Below are 16,836 nucleotides of genomic sequence, written 5' to 3' on the forward strand. Positions count from 1 at the left end.
ATCCGGGAGCGCTCTTGTGGCTCTCAGTTCCTTTAACTGCCCCTGGCCTCTCATCAAAACTGGTCCCTAAGTCTGAAGGCCCTTATCGTGTTCTCGAACGCGCATCTCCTGTGAACTATGTGATAGAACCAGTTGAGCCATCTTCAGACATGCGCCGCCGTGGACGAGAGATTGTACATGTCGACCGTTTAAAGCCTTACTACGACCCGCTCATCGTGACGAGCTGTTAGGTCGCCGGACGGCTCCCTTCTCGCTCCCGGTGGGTGATTGTAGCGAAGAGAGACGCTAATGGGTTCAGCGCTACTGGAATTGGGGATGAGAGTTAATGGAGAATACCTTAGTAACTTTCGATTCGTTGATGATATTGCCGTGCTTATTAACTCAGCGGACCAATTGCAATTCATGCTCGCTTACCTGGATAGTCAAAGCAGAAGGGTGCGTCTAAAAATTAATCTGCAGAAAACTAAAATATTGTTTAACAGTCTCGGAAGAAATAGCAGTTTACGATAGGTAGCGAGAAACTGAAAATTGTAAGCGAATCCATCTACTTAGGACAGGTAGTGACCGCGGATTCTGATCATGAGACTGAAATAATCAGAATAATGAGAATGCGCTGGGGTTGCATTTGACAGGCATTCTCAGATCATGAATAAGCGGTTGCCATTATCCCTCAAGAGAAAAGTGTATGAGAGCTGTGCCTTACCAGAATTCATCTACGCGGCAGAAACCTGGAGGTTTACCAAAAAGGTTCTACTTAAATTGAGGAGGACGCAACGAGCTATGGAAAGAAGTATGATGAGTGTAACGTTAAGGAGATAAGAAGAGAGCAGATCAGGTGAGTGTACAAACGCGAGTTAATAACATCTTAGTTGAAATCAAGAAAAAGAAAGGTTGCTTGGGCAGGCCAGGTAATGAGGAGGGAACATAATCGGTGGTGATTAAGTCTTACGGACTGGATTCCAAGGGAAGGGAAGCGGAGCAGGGGGCGTCAGAAACTTAGGTGAGCGGATGAGATTAAGAATTTTGCAGGGACTGCATGGCCACAATTATCTTGTGACCGGGATTGTTGGAGAAGTATGAAACAGGCCTTTGCCCTGCAGTGGACGTAATCGGGCTGATGGTGATGATGATGATGATAATGATGATGATGATGTTTTGGGCCCTTCAACGGCGATGTCACTTCTACCATAAGGAATTCACTATCCACGTCATCGACAGGTCACCGGAAAAATTACTATTTTTCACGGCGTTCTATGGCCACAAACACCATATAATAATAATAATAATAGTAATAATAATAATAATAATAATAATAATAATAATAATAATAATAATAGCCATGGGAATCTTACCGTCTGTTCTCTGCGTTATAAAGCGTTAAAACAAGAAACAGCATACCTAACTAAGCTCACTGGAACAAACACTTTTTGGCGCATAATTGAACAAATTATTGTGACGTTTTTATGCCGTCTTTTTAGGGCACAGTGTTTCTGATCCTATGCCAAGAAAAATGTCTGATTCGGCATTTACTATAATCGTAAACGGTTGGGATTCCTAATATCGTGGTCTGTAATGTAGTCTGATTCCGGAGATGGTGCTTACCGTGCCGCGGCAAGCTGGAGGTGGAAATGGGCATAAGGAAAAAAGAAACACTTGTACCATTCTCAAAATCAAGTGCACAGCAGCACAGCAGTTATTGAATGGTGTAAGGAGAACACAAACAGAAGAAGCTCACGAGTAAAGTAATTGCGCTCCTTGAACAGCTGAACGACGGGAATCAGATGGCTTGAAGAACAAGGTTTATGTGTCTTAAAGATTCGCCGTGTAGGCAAGAAATAGTCTGCAGCGATATGCGCTGCAGATGAAGAGCAAGCATGTTTATAGCACTCATTTAACCACCTCATGATAGTTTCTTCTTATATAGATAGCAACATGTCTAGGGGATCAGCATACCTAGGAAATACTAAATTCAGTGAAGGCGCTTTAATAAAGTTTTGCTATAAGGCAGTGCGAGTAGAACAATTGTAACCCGTGCTCTACTAGTTTAGTTGATCGAGGCCACGGTGGCGCCATTTCGATGGACGTGAAATGCAAACGCACCCCTGTACCATGCATTGAAGCCAAGGCAAAGAACCTAAGCTTTTCAAGGTGACCTCAGAGCCTCAGACTGCAGCGTGCCTCATAATTATGTCATGGTTTTGGCACGTACACCATTCTCCCTACCCCCTCCCAACAACATTCATATGATAGCACTTGTGGGAGCCAGAAGACATGGAATGAAAAGAAGTTTCTCAAAGAGCATCTGGACGCAAGTTGGAACAAGGCTGCATGCAGGTAAGTCTTGCATGCTTTGTCTGATGTATCCTTTCTTGCGAGCGACGAAGAACAATTGCTTTCGTAAGAGCAAGACAAATGAATTCTACAATTCCCGCGCCATCAATTTTCTCTTACCTCTTGGGCAGTACGCAAGTGCAATACTGCAAAAGGGCACCAGCAGGGCTACGTGCACCTGGTGTGTTAGAAAACACAAACGCTCGCTTCGCAGAATCTTTCCTTTAGGATTTTATGAGAATTCGCAAAGTTGATACGATGTGTGGTATTTCTATTTTCCAAGTTAGCTACGTTGTATTGTTCTTAGGAACTTTAGCATTACTAGCTAAAAGCCACAGGAACAGTCCTTATATAAAAGTAAGTATGCACTGAGTGTTTATGAACGCAGTTTTGGTTTGGGTTATACAGCTTAACGTGCCAAAATGTCAAACTGATTATGAGGCACGCAGTAATGGGAGGCTACCGATTAGTTTTGATCACCAGGAGATCATTAACGTGCCTCGAATGCATGGGACACCGGCGTTATTTGTATTACGGCCGCATGGAAATGCGGCCGCCGAGGCCGGGATTCGATCCCTCGACCTGCTGCTTAGCACCAGAATACCATAGCCGCTAAGCCACCGCGGCGGGTATGTATACAGTTTTCACAATAAATATTAGGTGTAATTTTCAAGCGAGAATGAAAGCTTAAATGCATGGACTCTACATGTTTCTGACCTTTGTTTTGTTTAAAATTGTGACCTATACCTTATTAATGTAATTTGGAGTGATATGCTTTTAATATATTATAATCTATTGCTGTCGTTGAACCAATAAAGTTCATATAGAAATTTTCTTTTACAAAGATTTCGTCGGAAATATATTTTTTATTTTCTGCACTGAACTCGGCATAATATCGCTATGAGTTTAGGCACACTATAATCAGATAAATTTAGATAATCAGAATGACGTGCTCTGTGTTCTTTTATCTGATTTCCCTGCGCTGTCGAAAACACTTGTTTCAAGGTAGTTGCCATTTCGCTCCATTTAGTGTACTACGCAGTATCGTTCATTTCATAATAATTGCTGCTATTCGCTTTTGTGTGCAATCAAACAATTTTGATTTCTCACAAAATTGAGCGACATAAAAACAAACACTACCTTTTGTCGATAATGCCTTGCAGAAAAGTATTCAAGTTTCAAGCACGATAACTATTATTTTTGGAACGAACAAACTTATGTGCTTGTTCAGGGGCATTTCTAAGGAAAAGATTAGTTTTTTGTCCGCATGTGACTATTTCAAGCTTTTATGAAGCCAGAGAAAGCAGCTCAGATCCACGACTGCTCGGACTCAACAAAATTATTCCTATTCACAAACGCAGCAGTCACAGCGTGTAGTATCGAGCGCCTTGCCGAGTTTTCCCTATTGTCTAATTCTATTCGACTGCCAACGAGTGTGAACGGAGGCGCTACTGAGGTTCCGCGAACTCTGGTGAAGCCATCTCAAGTCGTCAAGAATCCATCGATGACACCTGACCTTTCTACGTATTCACAATTGGGGCTGCAGAGGACCAGCTAGGAGATCGAGTTTGTTATGGAGTTTAACTGATGATACGGAGAGCGCAATTTACGAATATTTTACTTCGCGTTAGAGAGCAGCACAAAAGCACTGTTTGAAAACTATGCAGCGGTTTTTGTGTCCTGCTATATCCTCTAACGGGAGTTGCTCGCAACTTACCCTAGCGCAGACCTCAATGGAGATGGTCAACGCTGCACAACCAGCCAGCGCAACATTGATGCAGAAGAGATGTTAGGCCTATTCCGCCGAGCTGATCCGAACATGAGCGGGGAAAAGACGTTTCGCCATGTTCCTTTTAATGCCTGCTACTGAAAAAGTATATTTCTTATCCTATTGCAGGAAAGGCTACAGCGCGAGAAGTGCGAATTCACAAATCAATGTAAACACGGCCTGTGCTGCCTAAAGAGGGGCCCAAACGGACCAACGTGCCAACCGGTTGGAAAATTAGGCGAAAAATGCACCACGAGAGCTGTGGAGGGAGTCTACAGAATGCGTTGCCCCTGTGCTGATCACGGTAATTAAATGCCCTAGGCAAATACATGTTCCAGCGCGTAAAACAAATGGTAAGAGGTGGAGAAAATAGAGGACAATTGAAAATGTAACGCGCTTGGCCTTTGTTTTCCCACGTCGGTTGTCCTTGTGTCTCTGAACGTTGTTTTTAGTTTTCTCGCGGGCTAGTACATGTTTATGTCTATATTCAATATAGCGCAACTCTCTGCCCTAAATGCGGAAGCTTGTTTCTGCAGCCTTATTCTTTGTAGTGTGACAATAAAAGACGCCGTAGCAGACCATTACGACGCCAAATGTTTGGAGGTACTTTTTCCATTCAACTTTATGGTACACATGTCACTTATTCTATGAATACGTTAAATAAAATAATAATGTGAGAACGAAGTACTGACGATGATAGCAAGCATGTGAGGCTTGCGTTGCTGGGCAGCGTTACAGTACCACAGTACCTGGAAACTACCAGGTGGCCGCGACCCCACCAAATGGTTAAAGTAGTCGGGAATCATCTTCGAAAAGAAAGTTGGCTTTGGCTTAGCTTGGCAATGCCAGGATATACCTGGTTGCTAAGGCTGGTTAGCATGGTTAGCCTTGGTTAATCTTGACTGGAAGTTCACGTTAGTCTGGTGGTCTAGCTATCTTGCGGCGTTTAGCCAGTCGTTCGGCGCGTTTTTCTTCTGTTTCCTGGGCGAGTCGTTTACTCTTTATCTCGTTCCGATGTCGATTCCAGGCCTCCTCCTGATTATCAGAATTGCCGCCTTCCATACTGTCGCCTCAACTGTGGTTGAGGCGCACGCGAGCCCTCCTTTTCAATCCTCCGACATCTTATCAGGCATGCGATGCAGCTGGCAAAGCGAGCGCAGGCTAGCGCAACGACGAGGGACGCATTGTGACGCCATGCGAAACCGCGGCGGCGGAAAGGCCCGGCGCAGCGACGGAACACCCGTGGCTCTGTGCTACTAGTGGTGCATGCGCAGTAGTGACTAGGGAGCGAGAGAGAGAGAGCGAAATATCTGCGGCAAGGAGCGCGTTGTGACGTCACGTGCCTCCTCGGAGCACCGCCACGCGAAATCGCAAGTTCGCGGCCAGTAAAGCTTTCGCTTCAAAATGCCAGGAACACGCAACACCATTGCCCGTAAACACCAACTGAGTTTTAGCCTTTTTATGCCACAAAACGGCAAAGCTAGCCCTCTGGCACATTTACAGGATAATAAATTTGAGATGGGGCATAATATTGATGCAACCAGGCTTCAAAAGTTTTCGTACTAAAAATGTTCTCCCACTTGTAACATAAAAATATTCTTATTAATCACCAAAGAAAGACTCCGATTGTATTGCTCATTGGATGGTCGTAATTTCATTCCTGCAAATTAGGTCATTTATGAAGTAGTATTTTTATTTCCTAGTTGTTGAAAGAGAAATAAATGTCAACCCCCGTGGGGCATTCGAATGTGAAGTTGCCGTGCGAAGAAGTTACCGTTTTACTCCACACACACACATATGCATAAACCCCCCTCACACACACACACATACATACACTCCGATCACAGTTGTGCCATGTGGTACACTATATCACACATATTTCTAACTGAACCCTATTGGGGCCTACTTGAAGCAACATTGAAAGAAACAAGTGTGAGCTGCTGATTACCTAGGTGCACTTGAAAGGATATCCGGTGCTTTGGCGTCTTCATGAAGCAGCCAGGGTTACGGTATTTGATCTAATGTTTTATTGGCAAGGGATGAGAGATACCTTATTCTTTCGGGCTGTTGCATTCCGGAGCGTGGTAATCGTTATTGATAGGCACATCTAGACATTCATCCAGATGGCAGTATGCGTCCCCTTCGAACAAGGGAAGTTAGCAGCCATTTAACTATAGACGCTGGAATTAAAATCAGCCAATCAGGTCACAGTGCAAGCCATGCGTTCAAAATAAAAATTGGGTGGCACTAGCCTTAAATTCTAGTCTCGAACATCTTGGACATGGACATCTATTCCAAAGTGAAAATGGGCACAGCTGCGCCGTGTACCAAGCGAACGGATGCCGTTCGCCTTCGTTCCTTCAAGAAGAATTGCACTTTATTTTATATATGTGCGACTTATGTTTAGATTTTAATGGTAAAGCTCACGTGAGCGTCCGTCGTAAAACGTGTTCACGCTCCAAGCTGCCATTTTGTGAAGTCACCACAACGTTCAATCACGCCTTATCTGAACAAAAATGTGCCATATGGAAACAAACACATCTAAACAGCAATGTATGGAGGAGCATGGAAGGTGCTAGGCAGACCAGCTTCTTTCATAAAATGAATATGTTGAACCAATATTGACGCAGGTGGAAGCTACGCCACTAGACGGTATTTGCTTGTTCGTTTGCAAAATAGGTCTACATAAAACATGACCTTTCAGTTAAAGATTATGAACATGGTGGGAGCAGTTGTCAATAATATGTGGCTGTAAAGCAGTAATCCTATGAGCATCAAAAATTCAGTAGTTTATGCTCTGGGTGTCAGAGTCACGAATGAACATTGATGTTTTACGGCTAACAGTTCTTCATTGGACATAGTTGAGACAGAAATGGTGAGGTGAGGAGGGGGATGATGCGCGGAAGCGTGACGCCTGACCCTGCCGTAACAGGAGTCGCCATTATGCAGACGTTACAAAGTACAATACTTTGTTCAGATTCTGCTGTTTAGCAATTTACCAGAAATGTGCTCAATAGTTGCCTGGCAAACACCGCTCTCCAAGTACAGATAGATTTGCTGTGTGAAGGGCTAGGTAGCAAAAGCGAACTAGCACCACGAACAAAAAAATGGCTTTACGTATATGATAATGTCAGAGAAGAGAAAATAAATCGATAATGTGCCCGCAGCTCTCAGGTGCTTATAAATATAGCATCTCGTATATTTATTGCTATTCAGTAATACAAAAACCTAAGGTGGGATAATTGGCCGCGCCGCATGCGTCAAATTTGGATTTGGGACATTCACTAAATATGCAGACTGTCCTACTCAATTTGAGGCAGTTAAAAACCCTATGCAGTTTTTACTGCTGTAGTATGTTCAGTATACGATTTTGTTTGTTTTTGTTGCAAAATACAAAGTACAGAAACAACATAACCTTGGTTTTGTCCAGCTACGTGGCATTAGCGCATTTATAAATTTTTGCACAATTTACGTGACACACCCTGTACGTCAAACATCACAAACTCATTTTTTTGTGTTGCAGCGCGCTGCCACATCAAAAGTCACATTTGCGTATCACCAAGAATAAGACTCAACTCGACCATCGGAGCGTCCAAGAGCCCAAATAAGAAGTGGACATTTCTGCCGTAAGAACGGCCTTGTGATTTCTCAATGACAAGGCTTACACGCAATGTGCATATTGGTTCTCGTTTTATAAAAACATAGATTATTTGATATTGTGCTTTATCAAGCATTACCACATGAGGGTTTCGTGAGCAGTTGTAAAGCCTTAAATCGCCATGTTAGCACTGGGTGTTTTCAACTATTTGCTTCGCATCTTATACTGCATACCTTATGCAGTTGTATAACAAAAAATACATAAAAATTTAATGCAGGTGCTGTTTACGGCTGAGTATACGAAACTTTTCTCGGCATTCTAACTGATGCACATAGTGTCAAACTGCTTGCGTTATTCTGCATTTTTACGAACTGGGAAATGAAAATTTATAAATAAAACATCAAAGTAGAAGTAGCAGAAAAACTTACGCTGACCTCTAAAGTGCACAGACCAGCCAAGCAACATGCATTGCAAGTAGTCAGGAACCGCATACAACAGCTGCTTCTATACCAAATTATGAGGGTAGGAGAGCTTAGAGAGAGATGTCTCCGTGAAAAGAGCGAAAAGGTGGAACAAGAGTTGATTTAACCAAAGATGACATGCTTAAATTAATTGCGAAATGATACACAATGTCTCACGACTTCAACTGTACCCGAGAACTAAAACAATGCCAACATCCCAGCAATCCACAAGAACGAAGACGTTCAAAGCTAAACAAATATTCGCCCACTAGCTAGATTTCGGTACTGTATAAGATATTACACACGATAACATCTATTAGAATCAGAGAAACACTTCCATTAAATCAACAAAGTGAACAAGGTGACGTCAGCAAGGTATGCTCTACAATTGATCATATTCATCTGATAAATCATTCATTCTACAAATTTATGGACTGCAATCAACCCATTTTTGTAGTTTTCATAGGTTATGAAGAGGCATTTGATTCAGTAGAGGCATGGATCGTAGAGGCGTTAGAGAATCAAAGAGTACATAATTCATATGCTAATACATTTGGAAATATCTACAAGTATTCCATACATACATTGGTTCTCGACAAGAAAAGTGGAAAATTGCCTATCACGAAAGCGTCAGGCAATCACTTGAATGGTAGTCATTGCATGTTTAGTAGAAGTATTCAAGCAATTAGACTGGGAACGCTTACAAGTCAGAATCAGCAGTAAATATCTCTAGCTCCTTCGGCGTGCAGATAACGTTGCTCTTGCCAGCAACACTGGATATGAATTCAAGAAATGATAGAAAACTTTGGCCGAGAAATTGTGAAAGTTGGGTTGAAGAATGTCATGAAGAATACCACGGTAATGTTAGATAGCCTGCAAATGCAACAAGGGCTCATTACCGCCAGTCATCCTCTGGAGTCTGAGCGGGAGTACTTTATCGTTGTCAAATACTCAGAAGGAACACTGATCATGTGAAGGAAATTGACACAATAATAAAAATAGGTTTAGGTGCATACCGCAGGCATTAGGAAATGGATAACCCGCACAAGCCGGTGGGTCAGATGAAGAGGAGGAAGTGGCCCGGAGAATTCGTAGAATAACGGAGGCCTCGCAACATAGGATTAAACTAGCTGTGTGCTTCATGCAGATGATGCAATATTTCGAATTCCTGATAAATTTATTCCTGTGCACCGGGGTATATCGTTCACTACAACACTCAGCGGAAGTTTTGACGTGCCTTCAGTTTCTCGAGTCAGCATCTTCTGTGGCCTTTTCATGATTTACCACATCTAGGTAAAGTTTCCCCGATTTTAAAAATATCTGAAGTTAAAATCGAAATCCCTATTTTCTCACGAACAACTTGTCATAGCATGTTTCTGAAGTTTCTGCTCAGTCATAAAATAGCCTGTTTGAGCATACGGACACAAAGAGCATATGGACGTAACCGACAATTGTGCAGAGTTGTCTTTCCCAGAGCTGAAGATTTCTTAATATAAGACATGTTATATACATCCTTTCTTATTTTTATTTTCTCTACGAAACAGGTGCATGTACCATAGATTACGTGTGCTGTTACTCCATAGCGAAATTAATAAGGGGGTGTTCTTGATGTTGTGCCATCGAAAGTCAGTGTTATGACGAGAGCACTCATGGGTAGGCATAATGACTTTATTCCTAGGTATAAAGGCTAAGCGAATTAGCAAACAACAACAAAATAATATTCGCGGCTAGCATGCGTTAACTTTCCCCTCGGCTAAAAAAAAATACCAGAGCCTACTACCACAACGTCACAATGAAACAGTCACCGTTAGGTCTGAAGTGCAGAGCAACGTTACGAAAGAGCGCAGACTACCAACTCTGTTTTTGGGAGAACCAGCAAGATCTATTAAAGGCATTATATAATGGCGCCACCTGGAGAAAGCCCTTTTTTTCTTTTTCGAAAACTTTTCCTTCATTTGCGCATATATACATTGTCTGAATACGTGTACACAAAGGTAATTTGATGTAAAGTACTTGCAATGCTGATAAGATCTGTAGGAAAAGTATGACATTTGAAAAATAGGCCACCCCTACAATACACGGCCCAAAAGTGGCTCAAGACACTTGAAGCACACTATATTTTTTTTCTAAAACCAGATACTAACATTCTACCGAAAACACAATGATACATTTAAAGGAACATTTAAGCACTAAAGCTTGTTCACAAGAAAACAGTGTGCTAATATCAAACGGGACCATCAAGGAAGGCTACCTCCCTGTCAATTTATGAAACTGATGGCGGGCTTACACATTCGTCGTCGTTCTGCATATTCTTTAGGAGCAGCCGGGTCGAAACTGGCCAAAATTTTCCATCAGTACATACAGTGACATTGCATTGCTGGGTTCATGTATTTTGTTCTTCTTTTCCCTTTTATATTGGAGTCAATTATATCTTATGCGCTTTAGATTGATCCACATGCGCATTTTCTCAATTTCTCAGTGCACTGTATCACGACATCTGTGACGAACGTCCTCCCAGCACCTCAAAACAGGCTGCTATAGAAATGTTCCCTTAAGGATAATAAATTACGTCGCTGTACTTATTCTTTTCTTCTCTTTACGTGCAAGGAATGGTTTCGGGTGCTAGCTTCGAATATATCATAGTTTTCAAAATGTTAAACAAATGATGTAATGCACTTGTAGTATTAGTGCTGTAGCATTCTTACAGTAGCAAGGAGTTCAAGAGCGAGAAGATCGGTGTGAAGCTTCAGCAATCATACTCAACAACCACACGCAGGGTAGAAGAGGCACTCAAACGCGTTATCACTATATTGCGCGAACAACAATGGATCGCAATGCGTTGAGAAAATATTGACGCAAAGAACAAGTTGTTATGGCCTCTCATATCACCTGAAATAGCGGGTGACTTCTGTGTTGAAGCAGGGCCACACAAACGCGAACTTACAACGAAAGGCGGGACAAGCCGCGAGCGAGAAGGTTCGTCTCTTAGAAGCAGCGTCTAAAACAATAAGTGACTTATCGAGCAGAAGAAAACCATAGAAAAATGACAGATATGGATCAATTGTTCGCGGTATCTGAGAAGAGCAACAAAAAAGAGGATGCTTAATGTTTGATTGTTTGCGTGTAGTGTTTACTTACGTCCTGTAGTCAAAATCTCTTATCTGTCCTTCTGGAATATGCTAACCCATTCCATGTCCTATCGCGTGTGCGCCTGCGAGCTTTCCCAAGGCCAGAAGAAACTGTGTACGCATTCGGTCGTGTAACTTTACGTCATCGATATCCAGGCTGACTACTTTTTTGTCAGTGTAGACTAGCTCGATGATTTCCTACGTTAACTGTAAATAACTTGGATGGTGTCGCTAATGATTACGCTACAAGCTACGCAATTACAACAGCTCTTTCGACCAGCTGTGCTACAGACATGGACAACATATTTTTTTTTCTCAACATAATTTGACTTTACAGCGCACCTTGGAAATTGCTGCGGAAACGAAGCTGAAATACATTTCGAAAGTTATTTATTGCACTTCTGGTGTCTTATGCACTAAAAAAGTCACACTTTCGCATGAAAGGCAATGCATCAATTGTGATAGCGAATTAATAGATATGTATACGAAGTAAGAATAGTAGCTTTATGGGCCGTATAAACTTGGAAACATTCGCTTACTAAGTGATTTAATAAGAGAGCGAGAGAAATAACTATTTGCCACTGCAGTGTAGTATGTTAGGGTAGGTAGGCCTAGGGTGGCTGCCATATTGGGGCGACGTCGTGGGCTCAGGAGACGAGGGTGAGTTGCATTTTCTTGTCTGCTCTTGTCAGCAGCTGGTTCCAACCCTCCTCGGAGGGAGCTGGCAGTAATGATTGTCGGGGAGGGTAACCTTCGCATCCCCAGAGAATGTGGGCCCGAGTGGCGAACACTCCAAGGTCGCACTTAGTACAGACGGGGTCGCAATCCCCTCCAGTGAATAAAAAATGCCTTGTATGACTGAGAATTGAATCAATGTGCAGTCTGGAAAGCACGGTGGCTTTCGCTCGGACGAGGTTGGTGTGGGGAGGCAGGTACACGCGTCTGGTTTCCTTGTAGAAGTTGGAAGTGTGAGCATCCGGGTTTCAGGGGCCGGCCTCCCGGTTAGCCAGGCCTCGGGCTTAACGGTCGACCCCTTAGCATGGTGTCAGTGCGCACAAACCAAACATGAACAAATCACATTCGATGAGCGCGGACATTCCCAGGCAAAATGCTCGTGTGAAGAGGCTTATATTGCATTAAAAGACGGCGACACAGAAAGGCGTGGTACACACAGGCGCTGACTTACATGAGTGCTTATTTTCACTAAGAGAACCACATAAATTGCAACATCAGGAATCGTCATAAGTGCGAAGTTTTCAAGGCTAGTCTATGTTTAAGCTGATGGGATAACCTTTAAAACGAAGGGGCGCTAAGTTACCCCTAACCTATCCACCATTTCGGCTTCGATATTTTTGGGAGGTAACGACTCCTGCTGCTGTCAACAATGGAGTAGTCTTGATATACTTCAACGCGCGTGGTACGTTGATCCTCACTTGTACTGGTAGCGGAATGACTACAGTGTCTGCAGCGCGTTTCGAGGAACACGCTCCGCTTTTCTTTTCCGTTATAGCGGTGATCCTTTAAAAGCTCACTGAGGCACATTCCGCTTTGAAAAAGCATGGCAGCAAGAGCGAGTGAAGTCAACTTCGTGCGGTCTTTCGCTTCAAGGCAAGGACGGCGAGAACATAGCGCGCATAATGGCATCAGCCGTTTGCAGACCCTTTAAAGATACGACGCCCGACCGCACGCTACCGCGCAAACTACGTACCTGTTGGCGCACTCGAAGGCGCCCCCGAACCCTCCCGCGCTGCCTCCCCGCTTTGATTCAGATATGGCGCTTACTATGGTGGAACATCTGCGCCGATTGCGCCAAACTGCACTGAGAGTGGATCCTTGCGCCATTGTGCGCGAAAACAGCATTTAAGGGGAAACTGCGCCGGCTTGTGCCAAAGCAGGCTGTTGCGTATTCCAGGGTAGCGTATCGTACAGCTGCCGAGTTGTAGCGACGCGTTCGTATCGAAGCTCGACTGACGTTGGGTAGCGTGGCGTTGTCGGCGGGCTGCAGGCATCCGGTAGACCATGGCGACCGCCGAAGGACGAGACGATTTCTAGTGCGAAACTTGCACGGTTTATTCAAAGGTTGATGAAAGATGATGAGAAAAGAATGAAGTGATCAAAAGTAGATTTCGGAGCCCCTTAAATAGGCTCTCTACAATCGTGGGAGGGATCTTGTTTCCGTCGACGTCACGTGACCGGCACAGAGTCGGATTGGCGGAAAGAGGGCCCCGCTTCCGGTTATACCATGCCTCTGGTGGTACCGAGCCTCCTGGAATTGTAGACGCTTCTCCGTCTCTTTTGGGCGTTGCTGGTTCGTGGATGTTCTCCTGTAGAGTTGGTCCGTTCGAGGAAAGGGGCCCTCTAAAGTCGCACACACACAAATACACACACACACACACACAGAAAAGAGGCCTGTAAGCAAAGCGGGGCTTCCGCCAGACCGGCGGACACTCGAAATGGTCATGGCGAATTAGGAAGTCACGCTTCATTTCGACGAGGCATGTTGGGTGAAGGTCGGGTGAGAGAAAGTCCTTTCTGCACGAGGTTTCGGGTGCCAAACGTAGCAGGAGAAGTCACACCTCATTTCGACGAGGCATGGTGAGAGAAGGTCGGGTGAAATTCCTTTCTGCACGTGGTCCTGGATGCCAACCACAGCAGGAGAAGTCACGCCTCATTTCGACGAGGCGTGGTGAGAGTAGGTCGGGCGAAATTCCTTTCTGCATGTGGTGCTGGATGCCAACCGTAGCTGGAGAAGTCACGTCTCATTTCGACGAGGCATGGTGGGAGAAGGTCGGTTAAATTCCTTCCTGCACATGGTGCCAGACGGCTACCGTAAGAAGGTATACGAGTGGAAATTTCCTTCCGACGATGCGTCGCAGCTAGCAAAACTGAAATCAAAACCATACCAAGCTGTGATCATCATCGTAGAAGCAAGCAGACGCTCGTCGGAGTCATCCTTTTCGTAATGCCCGCATTCTTTTTTTCTAACGGATCTACAATGAAGCGCCAATGTACCGTATTGCTAGCTCTTTTGTTCGGTGTTCATCGGACGCGCGTGGTACCACTTAGTTTGACGAAGGAGGATGTGACAGTCTAGGATTAAAGGTTAGCCTTTTCGGTGTTTATGGGTGATAGTTGCGCCTTGTAGAAGAGCCACTGTGACCAGAATTGCATTTGGTCCACAGTTTAGTATTAGTGAGCAGATGTCGGCTTCCGCATGTCTGAGTTGGTGAATAGATTATGATCTACAATAAATCCACCAGTTTTACTGCTCGCATTATATATAACCGTTCAGCGTGAACACATGGGGACAGTTGAGAAAAGAAAGAAAACAGAAAACAGAACCATACGAGTATTCGGCACTGGCTAAGTGCGTTATACAGTGAGTCACGAGCAATTCGTTGAAACCAGTGCTGAAACCAGGCGCACACCAAACTATGCTCGGAAAAGCGCCCGCAAGCACGTAGTGAGCCGCACCAATGCAATTCAGAAAAAAAAACGGGGGATAGTACCGCGCAACCATCTTGTGAGACTAAGCTAGGCATTACTTCTGGAGTCAACGTATTTTTGAACCTATTTCCCATGACCAGATATTGCGACTAATTTGAGGAACGTCATTTCGCACTTGTGACTTAACTATCAGTGCGCCCCGAAGTATGCTACCTGTCGGGGTAGCCTATAGAATGGCTATGGCGTTGCGCTGCTGAGCTCGAGATCGCCGATTTGCCTACGGCTGCAGCGGCCGCGTATCGATGAGGGAGAGATGCAAGAACGCTGTTAATGCAAAAATTGCAAGGACGGAAAAATAGAATTAGTTCGAAGAACTCTATGGACAGAGAAAAAACCGCGTTCATCAAACCTGGTGGCCTATACCAATATAAAGTAACGCGTTTGGATTATGGAACGCCCCTGCCACCTTTGAGCGTATGATGGACTCCTTGCTCCGAAGTTTCATATGGTCCACAGGTCTCTGCTACCTCGACGACGTCATCGTCTTCTCGCCCACGTTTGACACTCAGCTTGAGCGTGTAACAACTATACCTGATGTATTTTGAAAGGCGAAGCTGCAACTTAACTCGTCCAAATGCTGTTTCGGCCGCCGCCAAATTACTGTTCTGGGCCACCTCGTTGACGCTTCCGGAGTACAGCCCGATCCCGACAAAACTCGCACTGTCCGAGTCTTTCCGGTTCCGAAGACAGCCGCAGACGTTCGAAGTTTTGTAGGGCTATGCTCGTACTTTCGTCGTTCTATTCAAGCTTTTGCGGCAATTGCTAGACCCCTCACTAATCTTTTGAAGAACGGCGTACAACTCTCGTGGGGTACTGTAGAAGTCGCCGCCTTCTCTCGTCTCGTTACTCTTCTCTCCTCACCACCCATTCTGGCCCACTTCGACCCTGATATGCCTACAGAATTGCGTACAGATGGCAGCAGTCATGGCGTAGGTGCCATCTTAGCCCGGTGTCAGCGTGACCATGATCGCGTTATTGCTTATGCGAGCCGCCTCCTCACACTACCGGAGAGCAACTATTCGATTACGGAACGAGAATGCCTTGATGTAGTCTGGGCGGTTGCGTAGTTCCGTCCTTACTTTTATGGTCGCCCTTTTACCGTAGTCACTGACCATCATGCTCTCTGCTGGCTTTCATCGCTAAGAGATCCTACAGGCCGGCTTGGTCGATGGGCTTTGAGGCTACAAGAATTTTCATATACCGTGGTCTACAAGTGTGGCCGCCTGCACCAGGACGCTGACAGCCTGTCGCGCTACCCTGTTGACGACCCTGACTCCTCCAATATTACCGGTGCTGTTTGCGTATTCTCTGTGTCGCAGCTGCTTCATTTCGCCGACGAGCAACGGCGTGACGTCTACAACAGAGCACTCATCGACCGTTTTGAACACTCTCCGGCCGACGCCACTCTACGCCTCTTCGTCCTCCGCGACGGTACTCTGTACCGTCGTAACCTTCATCCGGATGGCTCTGAGTTCCTGCTTGTCTTACCTAAACACCTTCGCTCAGCCTTTCTAGAAGAGCTTCACGACGCACCAACGGCAAGACACCTCGGCGTATCTCGAACCTAGGAGCGTGTCCGTAGCCGTTTTTTCTGGCCGCGCCTTGCCCGTTCCGTACGACGTTAGGTCGCCGCTTGAGAACTTTGCCAACGACCGACGCAAGAAGCCTTCCCAGCTCCCCGTTGGTTACCTGCAGCCGCTCGACATCCCTGTCGAGCCCTTCCATCGTGTCAGCTTGGACCTTCTCGGCCCATTTTCGGAATCTACATCAGGAAAAAAGTAGGTTGCAGTCGCGGCTGACTACGCGACCAGCTCCGCCAAACCCGCGCTCTTCCGACCAGTTGCGCAACTGATGTTGCGGACTTCCTCCTGCATGATGTCATTTTGATTCATGGTGCTCCGCGTCAATTGCTAACAGACCGTGGCCGTACTTTCTTTGCCAAAGTCATTGACGACATCATGCGTGCGTGCTCAATACAGCATAAGTTTACCACATCCTACCACCCTCAAACAAACGGCCTCACTGAGCGTTTGAACCGCACCC

At 45.0% G+C, this 16,836-nt stretch overlaps 1 long non-coding RNA gene across 1 annotated transcript; it reads left to right on the forward strand.

Annotated features, from left to right (window-relative positions):
* Positions 1-2,464: 2,464 nt before the first annotated feature.
* LOC142586924 (uncharacterized) lies at positions 2,465-7,773 on the forward strand. Its single transcript, XR_012829295.1, has 3 exons — positions 2,465-2,688; positions 4,229-4,403; positions 7,623-7,773. It is a non-coding gene; the product is annotated as an uncharacterized LOC142586924 (long non-coding RNA).
* Positions 7,774-16,836: the final 9,063 nt, after the last annotated feature.

The sequence above is a fragment of the Dermacentor variabilis genome, chromosome 7 (genome assembly GCF_050947875.1).
Source record: "Dermacentor variabilis isolate Ectoservices chromosome 7, ASM5094787v1, whole genome shotgun sequence".
NCBI lineage: Eukaryota > Metazoa > Arthropoda > Arachnida > Ixodida > Ixodidae > Dermacentor > Dermacentor variabilis.